The sequence below is a fragment of the Aquarana catesbeiana genome, linkage group LG02 (assembly GCF_042186555.1).
Source record: "Aquarana catesbeiana isolate 2022-GZ linkage group LG02, ASM4218655v1, whole genome shotgun sequence".
Lineage (NCBI taxonomy): Eukaryota > Metazoa > Chordata > Amphibia > Anura > Ranidae > Aquarana > Aquarana catesbeiana.
The window spans coordinates 276701443-276707442 of record NC_133325.1 but is presented as its reverse complement, the minus strand read 5'-3'; the positions used below and the strand labels follow the sequence as shown (position 1 = coordinate 276707442).

The 6000-nt window shown below is 44.9% G+C and overlaps 1 protein-coding gene across 2 annotated transcripts in view; it reads left to right on the top strand.

Annotated features, from left to right (window-relative positions):
* Positions 1-1116: 1116 nt before the first annotated feature.
* Positions 1117-6000, top strand: part of BIVM (basic, immunoglobulin-like variable motif containing) — a 37575-nt gene continuing 32691 nt past the window's right edge. The window contains exon 1 of one of the 2 annotated variants that reach the window (XM_073614459.1): positions 1117-1225. The gene's annotated coding sequence lies outside the window, so the exon portion shown is untranslated. The remainder of the gene's footprint in view (positions 1226-6000) is intronic. The other variant, XM_073614460.1, reaches the window with a different exon arrangement.

The window sequence follows — 6000 nt, the reverse complement described above, 5'->3', positions numbered from 1 at the left end:
AAGTGATACTTTTTAAAATAGGAGATTGTACAATCAGATCATAATGGGTGTCAGTGGCGGCTGGTGCTTTTTTTTGGGGGGGTGACAAACAAACCAGCAGCTCCAGGTCCTCATTGGATAGATTGATAGCAGCAGAGGCCCTTGGCTCCCACTGCTGTTACTCAAATGAAGTGACACGTGAGCCGGGGGCGGGGCTGAGTCCTGCTGTTTGTGTCAATGGACGCAGCAGCAGGACTCGGGCGCGCCGAGTGCCCCTGTTCTGTCAGATTAGGCGACCCGTCAAAACTTGTAACGAAAGTGACGTTTTGTCACAGCCATCTTAGTACACCCCGCAGTAAGCCTACAGTCTGAAGTCGCCAAGTGGACATCTTTTTACACCCACCGGAGTCTTGCATTTCACACTTATTTTTACCACTAAACTGAGCTTATATCATGAAATACAGTATTTAGAAGTCCGTGACACTGTTTTGATGTCGAATTGAAACCAAAATGAAAAAAAAAAAAGTTTTGCCTATCATTCAGGATGAAAGAAATGATAGATCAAATTATAAACCAAGATCATTTATAAATCAAATTATACATCAAGAGTTAAGAATTGTAGATCAGTCACAGTTCCATACCTCCCAACTATTTGAGATGGGAATGAGGGACACCTATCAGCAAAAGTATACAGATATAGGACACACCCCAATGCCACGCCCCCTTAAAGGAGAATTGTACAAAAAACAAGATTGGTTAAATCCACAAGTGTTTTTTTTTTTTACCACTACTATTCCTTTATATTGGCTTTTGGAATTTACAAATACAACAATTTAGAAATCAGATTAAAGGTTTAGCACTGGAAAACACTTTTAAAAAGTGCTAAAAAGTGCATTTTATATACAACTGTATAGATCAGACCAAAATGAGGGACAAATGAGGAGGAATGAGGGACAGAGGGACATTGCTCTAAATCAGGGACAGTCCCTCGAAATCAGGGACAGTTGGGAGCTATGCAGTTTATACAGGTGACACTTTTTTAGAATAAAATCAAGCCGTGCCATTGGCTGTGTAGCTGCCCACAGAAGCCTATTAGCGATCAGCAGGTTAAACGGTGTGTTCCTCCGTCCAGTAGGTGGCGATCATCCCCAGGTCTGTTAGGGGAGTGGTGGATAACGGAGGGGACAGGGGGGTGCTTCATCCATCCTGATTGACATCGCACTGTTAATAGGAGGTATGCGGACAGGTAAGATCCGGTGATGTGTCATAGAGAGGACAATGTGCTGCGGGTGGATGGAAGAGAAGAGTGGAGGAGCTGTGCTGTAGGATCGGTCCTCATGTGCCTGTCATCCATAGAAGCTCCGCACACAGATGCTGCTTTGTTGTCATCGGGTTGTCTTGGATCCGATGTCACAGGCCTGACACGTCCTTCCATAGGGCTTCATTCACATGTCCTTCCATAGGGCTTTCATTTACATGTCCTTCCATAGGGCTTCATTTGCATGTCCTTCCATAGGGCTTCATTTGCATGTCCTTCCATAGGGCTTCATTTACATGTCCTTCCATAGGGCTTCATTTGCATGTCCTTCCATAGGGCTTCATTTACATGTCCTTCCATAGGGCTTCATTTGCATGTCCTTCCATAGGGCTTCATTTGCATGTCCTTCCATAGGGCTTCATTTGCATGTCCTTCCATAGGGCTTCATTTGCATGTCCTTCCATAGGGCTTCATTTGCATGTCCTTCCATAGGGCTTCATTTACATGTCCTTCCATAGGGCTTCATTTACATGTCCTTCCATAGGGCTTCATTTACATGTCCTTCCATAGGGCTTCATTCACATGTCCTTCCATAGGGCTTTCATTTACATGTCCTTTCATAGGGCTTCATTTACATGTCCTTCCATAGGGCTTCATTCACATGTCCTTCCATAGGGCTTTCATTTACATGTCCTTCCATAGGGCTTCATTCACATGTCCTTCCATAGGGCTTTCATTTACATGTCCTTCCATAGGGCTTCATTTACATGTCCTTCCATAGGGCTTCATTTGCATGTCCTTCCATAGGGCTTCATTTGCATGTCCTTCCATAGGGCTTCATTTGCATGTCCTTCCATAGGGCTTCATTTGCATGTCCTTCCATAGGGCTTCATTTGCATGTCCTTCCATAGGGCTTCATTTGCATGTCCTTCCATAGGGCTTCATTTGCATGTCCTTCCATAGGGCTTCATTTGCATGTCCTTCCATAGGGCTTCATTTACATGTCCTTCCATAGGGCTTCATTTACGTGTCCTTCCATAGGGCTTCATTCACGTGTCCTTCCATAGGGCTTCATTCACGTGTCCTTCCATAGGGCTTCATTCACGTGTCCTTCCATAGGGCTTCATTCACATGTCCTTGGTCCTCTATTACTGGACTCTTCATGTAGGATTAGGACCATATGTGGGAATGATTATTACTCTGCACCTTTCATATTGTGTTATTATTGGAAGCAATGTATTTATTTCTAAGCAAAGTGATGATCTACAAATCTGATTGGAGATCTCCAGCACATGATTTCTTACCTCTCGCCTCCCTCAGCTCATTTTTCACTTGCTCAAAATACTGACGCTTGAAAAAAAAAAAAAAAAACACGCCTGTAGCGTAATGCTTTTTTATTTGGTGCATTTGACGCGTGTTAAAAAATGCACCCAAATTAAAGGAAGTGGCATTAACACGCAAGCACATTTCTATAGACTTGAATGGTAAGAGTAGGGGTGCTTCATTCCCTTCCAAACTCAGCACGAAGCTTGGATTTTGAATGAGCGACATAAATGCTTCATGTTTTGATAATGTGAGTGGCTCGGTGTGCTGCCCATATTATTAGTTGCAGACTGCTTTACTAGGAGCTTGAGGAGTGGTAAAAAATGCGCCCCGAACTCCTGCTTTTAAAGCGGAACTAAACCCTCCTCTCCTTTTCAGCCAAGGAAGCTGCCATCTTGGCCTGTGTTTGATCTGCAGTTACCATGGTGCTGCACATGTGATCTGTTATGACTCCAGACATTGGATGGATTGAGAGCACAAGCTAAGGTGACAATTGGCAATCCCAGCATGCCGGGGATAGAACCGTTTTTTTGAAAAAGTTAAATCCGTGGGTTGAGCCCTGTATGGGTTATCTCGTCCCTTTCACACTGAGGCAGTTTTCAGGCATTTTAGCGCTAGAAATGGCACCTGAAAACTGCCTCCCATGCTCCCCGAATTTGAAAGGTACGAGTGCTTTCACACTGGGGCGGTGCACTTGTGGGACGTTAGAAAAAGTCCTGCAAGCAGCATCTTTGGGGTGGTGTAGGAGCGATGTGTACACTGCTCCTACACCGCCCCTGCCCATTGCAATGAATGAAGGCTTTGGAAGCGCCACAACACGGGCGTTTTGAACCCCTTCTTTAGCCGCTAGCGGGGGTTAAAAGCGCCCTGCTAGTGGCTGAAAAGCGGTGCTTAAACAGCAGTAAAGTGCCAATAAAACAAGCGGCACTTTACCGCTAACGCACAGGCGGCCCCAGTGTGAAACGGCTCTAAAACCGAAGACATATTAATTACACAGGTTCCGTGGCTGATTAAGGTGGTAATTAAACTCGCTGCCTTATCTGCATTAAATTAGCCTCCGAACCTGTGTATTTCATGTGTTTGGGTTTAAAGGGATGAGGTGGCAACCCTAACCCTGGTTCCCACCAGTGCGATTTGACAGTTCAAAAGTTCATTTCCCATGAGGCATTGCAAAGCTGCCAGTTACAATTACTCCCAGAGGCATGATGGAACTTGTAGTTCTGCAACAGCTGGAGGGCCCCAGGTTGCCTACCCCTGCTCTATAGTATTCTCATTCACTCCTCCCATGGCAGCTACATAAAAGGTAATGTGGGATGGGGGATCTGGACCAGCATAGAGAGAAGAGAGGGCTATGATGTACTCAGATGGAAGGAGCAGTGCTAGCTAATGGACTTTACAGAGGTAGTTATATTTCTTAGCACATTCAGCACATTTAGCACATTCAGTACTTCTGCCTGGCAGCACTAAGCTCGTCGGTTCGAATAGCCAACCACGGCACAACCTGTCTGAAATTTACATGTTCTCCTTGTGCCTGCGTGGGTTTCCTCCCACACTCCAGTGACCTGCTGGTAGGTTAACTGGTCCCTGTCTAAATTGGCCCTATATGTATGAATGTGAGTTAAAGGGGTTGTAAACCTTCATGTTTATTTTCACCTTAATGCATTAAGGTAAAAAAACACTTGTCAGTGACTGCTCCCCCAGCCCAGCGGGGACGCGCTGTCTCTCTGCCCGGGGTTCTCGGCTCTTGATTGGATAGATTGATAGCAGCGCAGCCATTGGCTCCCAATGCTATCAATCAAATCCAATGATGGGAGCGCCGGGGGGGGGGGGGTGGGGCCGAGTCCTGCATTCGGCCTCTATGGACGCCGATTGCTGGACTCGGGAGCGTGCCAGCAAGGTAACCCCCTCGGGGAAGCGCTTCCCCGAGGGGGTTATCAGATGTGGGGAGGAACCACCAGGGGACCCCAGAAAACGAGCTGCACAGTGGAGGTAAGTATGATATGTTTGTTATTTTTTTATTAAAAAAAAAAAATTGCCTTTACAATCACTTTAAGCCTCATACATACAATGAGAATATCGGACGAATGAGCATCTGTGTTTTTTTTTTTTTGTTTTTTTTTTACGAAAACTGTACTGATTAAATGAAAATCATACAATCTGGTATCGCATGAGAATTTTTTTTTATGTTTGTCCCTTCCGATAATTTACATGAACTGTGATCGGCTCTCCAAAACTGTGTACTAATGATCATTTTGAAATTGGTATTTTTCGTCAGATTTTCTGATTGTGTGTACTAGGCATCTTGGATTGTAAGCTCCTTGAGGACAGGGACAGATGTGAATGTACATATAAACACTATATTACTAAAAGTAAGAACTAAGGGGCCAAGCCCAACCCCCGAAAAACAACCCCACACCATAATCCCCCCTCCACCATATGATTTGGACAAGTGCACAAAGCAAGGTCCATAAAGACATGGATGAGTGAGTTTGGGGTGGAGGAACTTGACTGGTCTGTACAGAGTCCTGACATCAACCTGATATCTTTGGGATGAATTGGAGTGGAGACTGTGAGCCAGGCCTTCTCGTCCAGCATCAGTGCCTGACCTCACAAATGCGCTTCTGGAAGAATGGTCAAACATTTCCATAGACACACTCCTAAACCTTGTGGACAGCCTTCCTAGAAGAGTTGAAGCTGTTATAGCTGCAAATTGTGGGCCAACTCAATATTGAACCCTACAGACTAAAGCCCTGTACACACGATCGGACATTGATCAGACATTCCGACAACAAAATCCATGGATTTTTTCAGACGGATGTTGGCTCAAACTTGTCTTGCATACACACAGTCACACAAAGTTGTCGGAAAATACGATCGGTCTGAACGCGGTGACGTAAAACACATACATCGGGACCATAAACGAGGCAATAGCCAATAACTTTTGTCTCTTAATTTATTCTGAGCATGCGTGGCACTTTGTGCGTCGGATTTGTGTACACACGATCGGAATTTCCGACAACGGATTTTGTTTTCGGAAAATTTTATAGCAAGCTCTCAAACTTTGTGTGTCGGAAATTCCGATGGAAAATGTGTGATGGAGCCTACACACGGTCGGAATTTCCAACAACAAGGTCCTATCACACATTTTCCGTCAGAAAATCCGACCGTGTGTACAGGGCATAAGACTGGGATGCCATTAAAGTTCGTGTGCGTGTAAAGGCAGGTGTCCCAATACTTTTGGTAATTGTGTGTGTGTGTCTGCATAAATAATTGCCCACGCTATATAAGTACCTGTAATGGATTAAAGTTCAGAGGCTAGATGACTCTTTGGTTCAGGTTATGTCCCTTATTACGAAATTTGGACGTTTTTCAGGCCTCACTATTAATTGGTCCAAATCAGCTTTAATGTTTCTGGATGAGACTCCTGGGCCTGATGTGGG